The following is a 17574-nucleotide window of genomic DNA, read 5'->3' as shown; positions in this document are numbered from 1 at the left end:
CATTTCTCCCCATGCTATCTCTTCCCACCTCCCCACCCCCCCATCCCTCCCCCATTTCCCCCCAACGGACCCCAGTGTGTAGTGCTCCCCTCCCTGTGTCCATGTGTTCTCATTGTTCAACACCCGCCTATGAGTGAGAACATGCAGTGTTTGATTTTCTGCTCTTGTGTCAGTTGCTGAGAATGATGGTTTCCAGGTTCATCCATGTCCCTACAAAGGACACGAACTCATCGTTTTTGATGGCTGCATAATATTCCATAGTGTATATGTACCACATTTTCCCTATCCAGTCTATCATTGATGGGCATTTGGGTTGATTCTAGGTCTTTGCTATTGTAAATAGTGCTGCAATGAACATTCGTGTGCATGTGTCCTTATAGTAGAATGATTTATAATCCTTTGGATATATACCCAGTAATGGGATTGCTGGGTCAAATGGGATTTCTATTTTTAGGTCATTGAGGGATCGCCACACTGTCTTCCACAATGGTTGAACTAATTTACACTCCCACCAACAGTGTAAAAGTTTTCCTATTTCTCCACATCCTCTCCAGCATCTGTTGTCTCCAGATTCTTTAATGATCGCCATTCTAACTGGTGTGAGATGGTATCTCAATGTGGTTTTGATTTGCATTTCTCTGATGACCAATGATGATGAGCATTTTTTCATATGTTTGTTGGTCTCCTGTATATCTTCTTTTGTAAACTGTCTGTTCATATCCTTTGCCCATTTTTGAATGGGCTTGTTTGTTTTTTTCTTGTAGATCTGTTTTAGTTCTTTGTAAATTCTGGATATCAGCCCCTTGTCAGATGGGTAGACTGCAAAAATTTTTCCCCATTCTGTTGGTTGCCAATTCACTCTACTGACTGTTTCTTTTGCCATGCAGAAGCTGTGGAGTTTGATTAGGTCCCATTTGTCTATTTTGGCTTTTGTTGCCATTGCTTTTGGCATTTTGGTCATGAAGTCCTTGCCTACGCCTATGTCCTGAATGGTTTTGCCTAGATTTTCTTCTAGGGTTTTTATGGTGTTAGGTCTGATGTTTAAGTCTTTAATCCATCTGGAGTTAATTTTGGTGTAAGGTGTCAGGAAGGGGTCCTGTTTCTGCTTTCTGCACATGGCTAGCCAGTTTTCCCAACACCATTTATTAAACAGGGAGTCCTTTCCCCATTGCTTGTTTTTGTCAGGTTTGTCGAAGATCGGATGGTTGTAGATATGTTGTATTTCCTCTGAGGCCTCTGTTCTGTTCCATTGATCTATATCTCTGTTTTGGTACCAGTACCATGCTGTTTTGATTACCATAGCCTTGTAGTATAGTTTGAAGTCCGGTAGTGTGATGCCTCCTGCTTTGTTCTTTTTGCTTAGAATTGACTTGGCTATGCGGGCTCTCTTTTGGTTCCATATGAAGTTTAAGGTGGTTTTTTCCAGTTCTGTGAAGAAGGTCATTGGTAGCTTGATGGGAATAGCATTGAATTTGTAAATTACTTTGGGCAGTATGGCCATTTTCACGATGTTGATTCTTCCTAACCATGAACATGGAATGTTTCTCCATCTGTTTGTGTCCTCTTTTATTTCGTTGAGCAGTGGCTTGTAGTTCTCCTTGAAGAGGTCCTTTATGTTCCTTGTTAGTTGTATCTCAGCTTCAGGCACGTATACATCTTTTGTGGATCTGTGTCGTTGGCGTGGTCGGTAATATATGATGGAGCAGTCACGAGGAATGTCTATGGTACTCTCGGTCACTTGGAACAGGAAGGGGCCAGTCTGGGTGGAGAAGTTTGTGTAGGACGTGTGTGGCTGTGGTTCATAGTAAAGAGACTCATGGAAGTAAGAGAAATGGGGGAACAGCCAGTCAATGGCAGCAGTTGGAACACACAACATTTATCAGTTTTAAGTTCTCTGTCCCATATGGTTGTGGTTCGTGGCACCCCAAACCTCAAATATGACTGATTGCAGATCACCATAAGACATATAATAGTGGCTGGGCACAATGGCTCGTGCCTATAATCCCAGCACTTTGGAAGACTGAGGCAGGCAGATTGCTTGAGCTCAGTTGTTAGAGACCAGCCTGGGTAACATGGTGAAACCCTGTCTTTACAAGAAATACAAAAATTAGCCAGGCATGGTGGCACATACCATGCTACTTGGGAGGCTGACATGAGAGGATCACTTTAGCCTGGGAGATCAAGGCTGCAATGAGCCATCATCATGCCACTGCACTCTAGCCTGGGTGACACAGCAAAAACCTGTCTCAAAAAAAAAAAAAAAAGATACAGCAATAAAAAGATTTGCAATATTGCAAAAATTACCAAAATGTGACAGAGACACAAAGTGAACACATACTGTTGGAAACATGGTACCAATGGACTCACTTGATGCAGGGTTGCCACAAGCTTTAATTTGTAAAAAATGCAATGCGTTCAAGTCAGAGTGATCAAAGTAAGCCAGTACTAAAGGGCCACAGCTCCTGGGATGGGGCAGGGCTAGATGCCAGGGATACAGTCAACTGAAGTTTAGGTATTGCAAAATAATGTTTAGGTAGTGATACAGTTGGGATGTTTGTTCCTTCCGAATCTCATGTTGAAATGGGATCCCCAGTGTTGGAGGTGGGGCCTGATGGGAGGAGTTTAAGTCACAGTGGCAGGTCCTTCTTGAGTGGCTTGGTGCCCTTCCATAGTAATGAGTGAGTTCTTACTTCACAAGAGCTGGTTGTTTAAGAAGCCAGCATCTCTTTTGTTCCCTCTCTCACCATGTGACACATCTGTTCCCCCTTTGCCTTACTGCTATGTAAAATCTTCCTGCAGCTTTACCAGAAGTCTCATAGATGCTGGTGTCATGCTTGTACAGCCTGCAGAACTGTAAGCCAAATAAACATCTTTTCTTTATAGATTACCTGGTCTCAAGTATTCATTCACAGCAATGCAAAATGGACTAACACAGGCAGTGAGCTAAATTCTCCCTTCACATCTACAATGGTTGAGAAGGCAGCATGAGAAATGGGAGAATATTTAGGAAAGGTTTGAACTAAATTCTGACAGCTCTCCAAGTTGTTCTGGTCACATGTATGTGCTCCAGCCATAACTTAGCTAAACTCACACTTTGGCTGCTACAGCAGCCTAAAAGCACAAACTGTGATGCCCGAAAGCCTGTCCTACTAAACACTATGACACGTTTCCTGGCCTTGCCTAGCTCTTTGCTTACCCAGGCCAGCATCTCCCTTTGGAGCTACAGTTGTGGAGCATTGCCTAAGTTTATATAGGCAGAATGCCTATAAAGGAGAGTCTTTAATCTGCTTCCTAAAGGGCAAAGCATTAAGAGATATTTGTGGTAGCAACCCCCAGCTGTCTACGATTGGAGATTTAAGGGCAGGGATGCATTTTAATTTAGTGGAAACAACATATGCCTTTAAGGCCAGAAAGCATAGGATTGAATGGCATTTCTGCTCCCTAATAGCTATTTGGGATCTTGAACAATTTACTTTACATCTCTGAGTCTCAACCTCTCTATCTATAAAATGGAAAAGAAAAAAAAAAACTTTTCTCTAAATCACCAATTTCTTATCTAGAAATTTTTCAGTCAAAAAAATTAAAAAAAAAAAAAAAGAATAAGAAGTTGGGCGTGGTGGCTCATGCCTGTAATACCAGCACTTTGGGAGGCTGAGGCAGGTGGATCACTTGAGGTCAGGAGTTCAACACCAGCCTGGCCAACATGGTAAAACCCCCTTTCTACTAAAAATACAAAAATTACCTGGGCATGGTGGCACACACCTGTAATCCCAGCTACTTGGGAGGCTGTGGCAGGAGAATCATTTGAACGCAGGATGTGGAGGTTGCAGTGGGCCAACACTGTGCCACTACAGTCCAGCCTGGGTGACAGAGCAAGACTCTGTCTCAGAAAAAGATAATAATAATAATAATAAGCATTTATCCTGCCCTTCCTGCATGAACAGTATTTGAGAGTAGCCAGATAGTCCAAATTGATGAGAAAAAAAAAATTTAATAGAAAAAAATCCAACTAATAAATGTATAAGTGATGACAGAATTAGAAAATCACAATTTTGCAACACCTAAAAATATGATTAATTTAGGCAAAGATTCTGAATGGATGAAATGCTCCCGAAAAGTCTGTTGGAACTTCACAATGCCAGACAAAGGCAGTTGGTGTTTGCATCACCAGAACTGGGGCACCAAGGCACTGCAGCCTCCTGGTGTGACGTGGTGAGAAGCATACAGCCATCTTTGAAGAATTCCTGCCAAAAAATTAAACTTCAAACTAATCAGACCTCCAGAGCTAACAGAGTTTACAGGAAATGTGAGCAATAAAGATACAAATTAAATGACACCATAAGGAAGCAAACAGGTCCAGAATGTGGAAATTCTATAGGATAACTGACCCAGATTCTGCAACAAGTAAATGGCAGGGAAAACACTGGGGGTTGCGGGGGACAGGGAGACTGGTCGAGATCAGTAGAGACTCAGAGATACAACAATCAGTATGATGTGTGAGCCATGTTAAATCAAGATTCAAACAGGCCCCTATAAAGAGATATTTGCCTGGATTATACACTGAGTGTTAGATGGTATCATCAAATTACCATTTTGTTGGGTGTGATAATGGCATTATAGTTGTGTAAGAAAACATTTGAATTGCTTAAAGATATATGTTAATTATGAAAGGGTGAAGTGACATGATCTTTGGAATTTGCCTTAAAATTATTTAGTAAAAACAAAAGAAAACAAAGGAGATGCAAGCAGGGAAAAAATAACAGAAAGCAAAGGCAAAGAAAAAGAATAAAGAATCTTCCCCATAGGATGGATAGAGATTGGATAAATTAAGAAAACCATGTAGCTCAGTGCCTGGTGCAGAGTATAACTCAATCAATACTAGCTTCCTTTCCTTTTGCAAGACTAAGCCACTGTTTTGAATTCTGAGTTCTGAATACTCTCCTAGACTGGCATGTTCCTACTTACTAGAAATGCCCCTATATTTTAACAACTCCTCTACCATTATGTCAGCTACATAAATTCATCATGGAAGAAATCAAGCTTGATTTTTGTTCTCTAATGAAGCTAGAAAATGAAATATTATTCTCATTACAATGAAGAGACAACCAAGGCCAAAATAATATTTAGTAATAAAGATAGTACAACACCTTTTTCATACTCAAGGAAACAACATTTGTGTTTCTAATGACTGCAGCCCAAGGGCCTATAGTAAGTAGGTATTTGTAGTTTTGTTGGAAAACAAATTTAGACAGCCTGTATTTCAAAGAAATGTCCATATTTAGTCAGAGAATTACTTACTACCAAGCTAATTTATTTGTGATATAAATTGTATATTCAAAAGAGCTAGTTTTAGTTTTATATTTTGGTTTTCTCAATTAATCTACATAAAAATCATCCTCTGTAACTTCAAATGTCCACATCAAGCAAATCCAACAGACCTCTTAAAGAAGATAATAATTCTGAATACTTCAAGCTCAAGTCTGTGGAAAATGTCTCACCAGTTTTCAAGTAAGTGGCATTATCATTTAAAGCAACAGTTTTGCACAGATTTGCTGTAAAGCCACTGCTCACTGTAGCTGTGTTAGCTGCTTGTTCCACTTCCCTCTGCAGTGGAACCAAACATTTCCAAAGCAGGGACTTGCAGCCTTGTGAATGAGTCCCAAGAAACCCAAATTCCTGAATTAACCCCAGCTTCATATTTGTGCCTTCCCTCCCCCGGAATTCATTTCTCCCCTTCTTGTGTTAGAATATTCTACAGCTTGTGTTTGCTTTTATTGATAGCATCAAATCTAATAGACTTGTATTAAATAGTTAATCTTGAGCTTTTGCTTTGTTTTCCATTCTGGGTTTCAAAATCCCAAAAGGCTGTGCCTTCCAGTTACTCGATAAAGGTTTATTAAATTGAATGAACTGACTCTGCTTCCTAAGCACTTTGCTGACGTTGATGTTGCAAACCTGGAATATCAGTTCCATTCTAAACTTACAAATGAGAGTAAAGAGTCACTCTGCTAACAAAATGAGAACAGAGTTCAACACCAGGGAGAACATACTGTATTCCTAGTGAGAAACTATGGGATCAATTTTCCACAGTTGTGTTAACGTTTTATGCTCTGTCCTTAGAATAGTGGTCATATCCATAGCAGTCAAAACCACATGTACCTGTGGGATATCCACGCTGATAGCTTTGTTAGACAAGGCATATATCTGAATCACCTGTTCAGAAAGAGTATAATGCAGTTTTGAAAGAGGCAAAACAAAACTGCAGCTTCCAAAAATCACTCTTTATTAAAAGACCAATTTATATATATATATATATATATATATATATATATATATATATATATTCATTTTAAGAAGCTTTTCCCACCACTGTTGTCAGTGGTTCTGCCCTTTCCACTTTCTCTGGTCATATTCTTAAAAGGCCGATTTAAGGAAATACTGAAATGCTTTTTGAAATGTATATATTTTAACCTTGATGTTTGGCTGATCTTATTTGCTAAAAAATAATTTTTAGTCATGTCTATAGATGAATATCTAGCACTTCCTTTTCAGGCATAACTTTAGAGACTTCTGTGAGTTTGGTTAGATTTCCATTTGCAGGAGAATCAACGCAATTAAATGTTTCTCAGTGCAATGAGAAGTTTAAGCTTCATATTCGTAACACAAATATCTTTTCTAAGCCTATAACAGACATAATTGTGGCTGAAATGTAGTATTTTATTACGAATATACAACAGTAAAAGTAGTACATGAAGACAAGACTCAAGAATCTGCTTAATTAAATGTACCTGTCTACAGTGGTATTTAATATCATTCTTTTCCCTTGTGCTTTTCTTTCTTTCAGGAGCAATTTAGGACTACTGATATAAATGGACTTGAAATTGAATTGTTAAACAGAACTGCATTTCAGCAGCTCAAGAAATGTAATTCATTCATTTTGTTATATTTTTGATGCCAGCCAAAATGCACAACTTAGAAAAAAGACCTCAAGCCTGTCATTCCCTTTCCTCTAGGAAAAGTTAAATTATCTTTTCTGTAACCTACTACATAAATGCATGGTTCATTATTATTCTTAAACCTGGATCCAAATGATACTCAAAAGAATATCAAAACTTTCCCTAAGCACAAACCAGTCAAAAGAGCATTTTCCAACCCCTATCACCTGAGACTCAAATCAAGTAGGAAAAAAAAAAAAAAAAAAAGCACAAAATCTAAAAATTAAACTGGGTGCTAGACTTAAAATCTTACAACCATCCTCTAGTTTTAGTATAGCTCTTAATACAGCCAAGTTTTTTTTTTATTTAGTTGATTTTTACTTACATATTTTTTAATGAGAAGGTGGTAAAATTCTCTACCAGAAGTCATAAAAATTTCAGATGATAAAACAGATAGCCCTAAAAGTTTTTGCCTAAACTCATGCACATAAACTAAAACTGGCCGATTAATCTTGCTACAGTATGTATAAAAAGAGTGGCATTTGAAAATACAGTATAGCAGTGAGATGCTGCACTGCCTCTAATTAAGTGCAGACTAGGAAAAATTATTCTTAGTTTAGTCTATGAAAGGGGGGTGGTGGAAATTTCTCTCTTTGCAATTCAAAATTATTTTAAAGATAGAACATTTCTTTTCCAATGTCTTCATTAAACAGAGCTGTTAAGAATTGTCTCCTAACCATCCCCAAAGAGTACAAAGCTAACCAGTATTCATCCCATATGCTCGGCTTTGAAGTGTGAAGCTGTGACCATCCCACTAGACTCTTACACCACCATCAAAGCCGTCTCATTACGCCCAGTGCTGAGAGTTAAAGCGCGGGGCCCTAACCGCTCCAACACAAACACTGCATTAACAAAGCGACCGCAATATTCCTCCCCCACATGGCTAAAACTTGAAGAAATTTTTACCATATGTACACATGCACGAGATACAAAAATTTATTGTGCTAGAACATCATTGAGAAGCACATTAAACATGCTGACTAGAGGTGGATGTTATTCTAAGGGACTGAAAAAAAATAAAATGCAGCTGATCTTTATGATGAAAGAACAGAAACATCAGGCTGAAAAATGAGATCAAGTGCAATTCCTAAATTGCATTTCGACTGACACATTCTGTTGCCTGTTTTTTCTTGAGGTAGCAGAAAACAATTTAAGGGAAGAAACAAAACTCTACTGCACATCACTAGATGCTACTGTTTATTCCATCATGTTTCACTTCAAAAGGACAATCTTACAAACCACGATAGGCTGATAACAACATCTATGCTTCCAAATGAACAGGCCTTGCTAAGAAAAAGTAATTTCACTTGCATCTCTGAGTGTCAGTTTATTATTGGCATGACAGTAAAAAATAAAATGCAAAGAATAAATTTATCTATTGTGGAAAAGAGGTCAGGAAAAGCACTTAATTGATTTTCATGTAAAATTAATGTGGAAAAGACATTTTTAAATATTTTAACCTAACAATTCCATTCCTTTGTATTGCTCTAGTAAAGCCTTGCATTTGTGCCTGAGAGAGACTATCCAGGAATGTTCATTATTGCATTATTTGCATTAGGAAAAACAGGAAACAATCTGAACATCCACAAACAGGAGAACAGAAAAAATGTGTTATATTCATACTATGATAATTACAAAGCAATTAGAATGAAATAGTGTGTAATACTGTGGATATATTTCTAACCTATCTTGCCGAATGAAAAAATTATAGTATAAGAGCATTTCTAATACAAACATATATGAGCAATACCATATTGGATTTATTGGTATATACATGTATATAAGTAAAGCATGTAGAAAATTCTGGATTTGGGGCATACTATACTCTTACCATAACTTGGCAGAGAAACAGTCAGAGAACCAGGATGACAGCTGTGATCAGAGGTGAATTTTAATCTTAACTGTAATATTCAAAATTTTGAAACAGAGAATTAATTTAAAAAAAAAAAAAACGAGGCAAGGTTGACCAGGTATGGTGGCTCACACCTGTAATCCCAGCACTTTTGGAGGCTGAGGCAGGTGGATCACCTGAGGTCAGGAGTTCGAGACCAGCCTGGCCAAGGTGGTGAAACCCCATCTCTACCAAAAATACAAAAATTAGCTGGGCATGATGGCAGGCACTTGTAATCCCAGCTACTGGGGAGGCTGAGGCAGGGGAATTGCTTGAACCCAGTAGGCAAAGGTTGCATTGAGCTGAGATTGCACCATTGCACTCCAGCCTGGGCAACAAGAGTGAAACTCCATCTCAAAAAAAAAAAAAAAAAAAAAAAAAAAAAAAAAAAAAATCAGTGAAGGTCTAATAAATAAATAGTTGTGAGGATTCTTAGTTCTGTTACCATCTTGATAGAAAAGACTACAAGTGAGTATCTTAATGTGTCCAGGCTGTTTTCCAGCTATAGGTGAAAAAATTGCACCTATCTACTCTCCTCATTACAAACAGAAAAATAATGTGCCCTCAAACTCTTAAAATACCACACAGTTTCGTGGAGATACAGATATAGGTATTCATGAAAGTATATAGTATATCAGGAGTTTGGAGGATATTTTACATATGTATTTCATAACCAGTTATCCAAGAAGGTTGTTATTTCCTTGCATATAACATATAGTTTCATAGAGATATGTATAAAGAAGCTTATTATTCCTTTGCAGGGCATATGCTGATATGTTTACCACTTTGTGCAGATGTGATATTAATCATTTAAAGAATTATACTGTTCTGAGTGGCCTAACATATTTAACTTATACTATACTCTGTAACTCATTTTATTGTGTCCTATGGTACTCTAATGGCTTTATACACAGATTTCATGGCCTCAGTTTTGTGGGGGAAGGTACTTTATTATACTTCTCTGAAAATCACATTTACTATAGGAAATGGAAACAAAACAGGCACTCCAAGACTGTTTGGATATTCATAAACCCCTCTCCATTTGTTTTCATGATATTTCTCTGAAATAGATAACTGAATATCATTTTACAAATGAAGAACTGATCAAGGAGAAGCTGTTTGCTATATAACTTAAATTCCAGAGCTAAAAGCACTTCAGACATCTCTTGCTCAAGTGATTTTCTAACATCTTGCTGTGCCATCCCTTTGCTCAGAAGGTACCTTATTTGAGCCGGGCGCGGTGGCTCAAGCCTGTAATACCAGCACTTTGGGAGGCCGAGGCGGGTGGATCACGAGGTCGAGAGATCGAGACCATCCTGGTCAACATGGTGAAACCCCGTCTCTACTAAAAATACAAAAAACTAGCTGGGCGTGGTGGCGCGTGCCTGTAATCCCAGCTACTTAGGAGGCTGAGGCAGGAGAATTGCCTGAACCCAGGAGGCGGAGGTTGCGGTGAGCTGAGATTGCGCCATTGCACTCCAGCCTGGGTAATAAGAGTGAAACTCTGTCTCAAAAAAAAAAAAAAAAAAAAGAAGGTACCTTATTTGAAATCTTTATACATAAAACAGAAAAGGGGAATCCACTCTCTTTATGGCGAAAGGGACTCTCCTGGGCTCCAACTGCTCAGCACCCCCTCCACAAGGCAATGGAGAATCACTAAAAATAATGATAGCTGGTGGGAGGCAGAGGACCTGGGGCTTTACACATAGTCATCAGTTATCATAACCATCCTCACAGGATGATATTATTCTCCCATTTTACAGATACAAAAACCCTTAGAGACTGAAAAAGAAGAGACTAAAAAATTTTCTCAAGGCGGATGGCAAGCAAGTAGCAGATGTAGGATTTGAACTCAGATTGTTCAGCTCCCAAATTCTTTTTTTTTTTTTTTTTTTAGACAGGGTCTTGCTCTGTTTCCCAGATTGGAGTCCAGTGGCACCATCACAGTTCACTGCAGCCTCACCTCCCAGGCTCAAGTGATCCTCCAACCTTAGCCTCCCGTAGCTGAGATTAGAGGTATATACCACCACATCTGGGTAATTTTTTAAAAAATTTTCGCAAAGATGAAATGTTGCCCAAGGTGGTCTGGAACTCCTGAGCTCAAGCAATCCACCTGCCTTGACCTCCCAAAGTGCTGGGATTACAGGTATGAGCCAGTGTGTCCAGTTTCAAATTCTTATCCTGCCCACTTCCCATCTTGCTTCCCTGTCTAACCACAGTGGGATGTAATGTTATTGGTTAGTTCATGCTGATCAGAGACTGACAGGCAGATCCACACATATACATACTGAGTGGGTAGAATTGGTATTGGCCTTTTGCTTCCATATACGGCTCCCCACATGTTAAGGATCTCTGACTCTCTTTCAGAGAGGCTATGGAGACACCAAATGTTCCCCAAAGAGTAGTTCAGATGGGTCATGGCAAAGTCTTGGGGATGGCCAGGAATTCTTTTGCTGGATAACATATCAGCCAATGTATAAATAGCCTTCAGCATTAAGCCTACTCCCCACAGCAACAAAGAGTTAACTTGGCTCTTCCACCTATTCGGTACTCCTCAAGAAGACAAACAATTGCTTACCATGAGTTGCTTTGCTTTCCTTGCGTGTGTTCAGCTCTCAAGCCTCTCCCTGGCTGCTGGCCACAGACAGTCTACAGTAATATCTCAGTGGTCTCCAAGCTGGCACTACATCTCGTCATTTGCCTGCAAGGGAGCTATTCAGGAGTCTGAAGCAGAAGAATCGCTTGAGCCCAGGAGATGGAGGCTGCAGTGAGCTAGGATCACACCACTGCACTCCAGCCTAGGCAACGGAGCAAGTTCTTGTCTCTAAAATAAATAAGCAAATAAATAAATAAATAAACAAATAAAACATGAGCACTGTTACTTCCACATTCTCACTATAACAACGTTATAATCCCCTCAAGGTAGGTAACTCAGATAGTCCCACACAGGCTATGGGGGAAAGAAAGCACAACATTTACATCTCAAAATGCTATCTTACTACATATTTTTAGGTAATTAAAATTGGAGGATAAATTAATCTATGTAATTTTAATAGTCATATAATAAATGATAACTAATTAGTGATGCTATAATGACTGTAATATCATAATACTACGACCATACATTGTTGTCACTGGTATTGCAGGCTCTGAGTCTCCTGAGAAGCACACTCTTACTCTTCCAATAGAGAACAGGTGGATGCGTTGGTGGGTGCATGAGGGTGTGGACAGACTTGGGTTTATGAACTTAATCTACAAGCCCATCAAACGTCACTAACATCATTATAGCATTTCTTCAGAGCTTTCTAATCCTAGTGGCCTTGACACTGGAAGCCACTATAAAAGCCAGGAAGAAAAGATAAAAGAAAAAGGGATTCAGCAAAAAAATATCCAAGGTTATGGGGCCTAGGCTTAAAAATAACCAGGGCCTAGTACGTAGTCACCTGCTATAAACCCCTACTAGATCCACAGTCTCTAAAACACCATCAGCAATCATATAAAATATCAATCTCTGGGTGTTACAGATATCTACTGAAAATCAGAAAACCTAAAAGGCCTCAACTTCGAGGTCCCCCAGGGCTCCCTTTCTTAGTAAGGGGTAAATATTTGATGTCTCCCACAATGACTCCTGATCTAATACTGAGTATCCTAAGAGACCTTTTACCTAGGTGAAGTGGTTGGCTGGGGAGGGAGTCTCCCAATTTTTAACTATAAATCTCACCTGTGGCTTCTAGATTAGGAAACAATTGCAAGAAGTGTACAGTCAGGGAGGATGGATTTCATGTACTCACCTATTTGCTCCAATAAGGAGATAAGTATAAGACATTTATTCTTGTTGACATTTCTTTTGTTTGTTTGTTTGCTTTGTGTTTGAGGTGGGGTCTCACTTTGTTGCCCAGGCTGGAGTGCAAGTGGCACGTCATGGCTCACTGCAGCTTCAGCCTGGGCTCCAGGGATCCTCTCATCTCAGCCTGCCAAGTAACTAGACTACAGGCACATACTACCACACTCAGTTAATGTTTTTTATTTATTTATTTATTTATTTTTGGAGAGATGAGGTCTCCCTACATTGCCCAGGCTGGTCCTGAACTCCTGGGTTCAAGCAATTGTCCCGCCTTAGCGTCTCAAAGTGCTGGGATTATAGGCATGAGCCACCACTTCCAGCCATTTGTCAATATTTCAATAAACCCTACTGCTTTTGTATCAAGAGTGAGACAGGGTGCCAGTCCTGTTGGACAGATCTCTTGAGCCCAGGAGTTTGATATCAGCTTGGGCAACACAGGGAGACCTCATCCTACAAAAAAATACAAAAATTAGCCAGGCATGGTGGTACACACCTGTAGTCCCAGCTATTTGGGAGGCTGAGGTGGCAGGATCACTTGAGGCTGGAAGGTCAAAGCTACAATGAGCCACAATTGTGCCACTGCACTCAGCCTGGGCAACAAAGCAAGACCCTATTAAAAAAAAAAAAAAGAAAGAAAGACCCCATCTCTACTAAAAATACAAAAAATTAGCTGGCCATGGTGGTGTGTGCCTGTAATCCCAGCTACTCAGAAGGCTGAGGCAGGAGAATTGCTTGAACTTGGGAGGCAGAGGTTGCAGTGAGCTGAGATTGCACCACTGTACTCTAGCCTAGGTGACAGAGCAAGACTTCATCAAATAAAGAAAGAAAGAAAGAAAGAGAGAGAGAGAGAGAGGGAAAGAGAGAGGGAGGGAGAAAGGAAGAGATAGAGGGAGGGAGGTAAGAAAGAGAGAGACAGGGAAGGAGAAAAGTCAACAACAGGATGTGTTATCAATCTGTGAGCAACTGGGACTCAATCCTGCTGAGATGGGCCTCAGAACTGTCTGTCTCAGGAACAAAAGAGGCAAGCATTTATCTACCAGCTCTGGTCCTCCGTGGGTCAAGTGTTGTCGATGGGATTAACTTGCTTGCTCACTTGAACTGCAGGCTGTAGCAGAGCCACAGTGAGAGAAAAGAGTGAGAGAAAAGAGTTTCAAGTATGGCTGGATTCATCCATAACTGCTGGTCATGGAAAATTAAGTTAGTTTATCCCAGTTCTCCCATTTGGCCTTTCCTTCCCCATTAGTTACCTCTGCTTTACAGTGGTTGGTAGAATCCTCTTACATTTATTCAGCCTGTGCCAATATGCATTTATGAGCAACCTGGTAACTCTCTCTCATAGTTAAAATGTATTAAAGTCACTGGAAATCAATCTTACTATTTTAAGTACCTTCCCAAAGCACAATCCCTTGTTTTCTCAGATTTTTCTATGGTAGCAGTATTCCTGTAATTCTCCAACTAAATGCTATGCCCTACATATGTTTACACACACTTGTAAAATTGACTATTGTTTCTATGCTATGGCAATGAGGGTAATGTTGATGGTGGTGAGAACTATATCAGAACCCAGCATCTAAACTGACTGCTTTCAACCAAATCCGACACTGTTTTATGAGACAATCTCCATAGCAACTGGAGAATCAGAGTAGAAATTCTTAAAGTGAAAAGTTGTTCCTGATTTGCCAGATCAGCCCATGTTTTGACAATCTGTAATAAGGTAATCAAAGAGTCTCAAGACTACCACGTGAGTGTTGACGCTGTGTGAATGTGTCATGGCACACATTCTCCAAGTCATAAGAATAATTGAAAAAAACATCTACAAGGCTGATAATTCTAATCAAAGTCCTTAGTGTTTTATATACTTTTTGAATCAAAAAAAATCAATATAAATCATGCCAGAGCTATTTCTTTATTCATGTAAGTTACGTGGCTAGTATTTATCTTTACAACTCTCTAAATAACGACCTTAGTTGATAGGGCATTGTACAAACCTTTATTTGATCAATGACATGAAACAAAAAGCAAGTTTCCATATCATTTATGAAATTCATTAACTATGGCCTAGACTCTTAAGTCTGAGTATTATGAGCCTACATGTTAGGTAAGCCTATTTTCACTGTCAAGGCATTGGGAGGATTTGCCTAAAAACCTTCTGCCCTGACCCCTCTCCTCTATCATCACTCAATCCTTCTTGTGAAAGTGTAAACAGGCAACAATGTGTAAACAGACAACAGGGTCATGTTCCAGAGACATTGGGTCCAGCACATGAAGACAAGGAGTAAGGAAGGCATGGAACACACACAAGAAGCGTTAGGGTCCACAGTGTTCTGCAGAGAAATTGTCTATAGAAACTTGACAGAAGTCCAGAATCTTCAATACTGAGTAGCCGTCAGACAAAAGAACGATGCCCCTGAAAACTTACCAATGATGCCAAGTGAGTGAATGCATTGTTCTTGAAAGATCCAAGATGATTTAAAATCGCCAAGAATAAGAGAAGTAGGGACTTCTAGGAAAACATGAGAATGTGGATCCATATGTTTACTTTCATTTCTTCCAAAAACCTCAAGGAAAAAAAATGGTAAAGAATTTTTTTTCCCAAGCATTAACTCAAACAGAAATAAAGAGGAGGACGTCGCACTGGAAGCTGCAAAGAAAACGTGTGATGGGGAGGTGATTTGACAGACCCAAGGCAGCAAGTAGAGCAGCAGACAAGTGCCTCAGGCATCCCATGGGAGCCCAACAGTGGACAGAACTGGCAGCCCACTTTGGAAGGGAAAGCAAAGGGGAAGATCAAAATCAGAAGACAGGTGGGAAGTCAGCTTCAGCAGCGGTCAGAGCCCATCCCTGCTCTACACAGACAGGCACCTGCCTGCCGTGCCCTAGCAGAATATGCAAGGGGTAAAATACAATGTGCCTGGGCTGTGGAATATCGACACAGCTGAGGGCAGGGGTGAGTGATGAAAAGAGAGAAATTAAAAGAACGTTTATATTGACAAACTAAATGTTGAGATATTTTTCAGCCCTTTTCTGCAACTCAGCTTCTAAAACACTGGTAGTGGTGTCTCCACTCCAGGCTAGACACTGGAAGATCCTTCTCTGGGGAACTTGAGAAAAGACCAAAAAAATACTGAAGTATGAGTTCCCCAAAGAAATGACCCAGCCATGTCAGCCTACAGCTGACAAACCTCACCTGCATACTCAGAGTGTCCATTCAGTCTTCTAGCATCCACACAGAAGAAGCAGTCAACCAGGCATCATCCGACATCTAAGGAAAGCCTTAAAAAAAAAAAAAAAAAAAAAAAAAAAAAAAAAAAAAAAGGCAAAAGCAACGGGGTGAGGGGTCAAGGTAAGAGGAGACTATTCAGGAAGAAGAAACTGAAATGATCCATTGATGATACATTCATGAAATAAAACCAGGATCTTCTCTTGAAACAAAATAAAAAGAACATTTACAGAGTAAATAAAAACACTTGGAAATTAATATAGAAGCCATAAAAAACTTATGGAAGGCTGGGATAGAAATAGAAGAAATTTGCTAGAAAGCATTATAAAAATAGAGTGATGGAAAATAAGAAAGAAAGTAAATGTAAAGGAGCAGTAAAAGAATTCTATCTCCAAATAATGGGGCTTTTAGAAAGAAGTGAGGAAATGGAAGAAATCATCAATGGAATAATCCGAAAGAACTGTCCAGGACTGATGGACAACAGTTTCAAGGAATAAAAGGTCTCACCAATTATCCAGCATAATGGATAAAAACAGACCCATTCAAAGGCACCTCAAAGAAATTTCAGAACACTGGGAACCAAGCAAAGACCTCACAAGCTTCCAGAGAGAAATGAAAGGTCACCTGCAAAAGAGGAGTCATAATGATTTTAGAAGTCTCAATAGCAATGTGGAAACAAGAACTCAATGACACAAAATCTTTAAAGAAAAGTTATTTCTAACCTGGAATTCTATAGCAAGCTAAACTAACAATTCAGTGTGAAGGTAGAATAATGGCACTTTCTGACACGCAAAGGGTCAACAATGTACTCCATTTTTTTCAGAAAGCTAGAAAGGATGTGTTCCACCCAAACAACACCATAAACCAAGAAAGCAAAGAAAGAGAAAGAGAAGACATGGGATTCAGGTTGAGGACCAGGGCATCCAACATGGAGAAAGACAAAAGTCATGATGATGGCCAAGGGAGATCCTACGAAGACAGTTATCCTCAACACACTGCGGGCAGCTGGTCCTAACTAGAACAGGTCAGAGAATTCCAGAAGATACTTCTTTAAGATTATGGAATTAATAGAATCCTCAATGAATGCATCAAGTGTTCTATCAGAATGCATGGAGAGATGTAACTACTGATGGAGAATTCGGAGCTAAACCAGTGGTAGCTATATAAAACGCTAAGCAAACAAATTATCAAAAAGATAATGACCAACTCTAGCAAAAAAGAAAGTTATGCAGAAAAGGTAAAATAATGATGATGTTCTAAATGATTAATTGTGAACAAAGTTTACATAGTTATAATAATGTAACCACTAACTATTGACCCAAATTTTGATACTAAGATATTGAGAGGATAGAAGATTGGAAGTGTGTGTGTGTGTGTGTGTGTGTGTGTGTGTGTGTGTGTGTGTGTTAGAGATGAGAGATGGGGTAAGCGGAAACTAAATTTTCATCTTCTGCAGTGAGAAGCCAATAGATAATGCCTCAAACTGAAATACCATGACGTACCAGTGTGTCATATTTTGATATCTAGAGTTAAATCCTAAATAATAAGGTAAAAGAGTGGAAAGTACTTGGCTGGCTCTGAGGAGAAGGAAGTTGAAGTGTGTGTATGGTGGAAGGTAAAGGGG

Source organism: Saimiri boliviensis, chromosome 5 (genome assembly GCF_048565385.1).
Source record: "Saimiri boliviensis isolate mSaiBol1 chromosome 5, mSaiBol1.pri, whole genome shotgun sequence".
NCBI classification, from domain to species: domain Eukaryota; kingdom Metazoa; phylum Chordata; class Mammalia; order Primates; family Cebidae; genus Saimiri; species Saimiri boliviensis.
Note: the sequence above shows the minus strand (reverse complement) of the source record.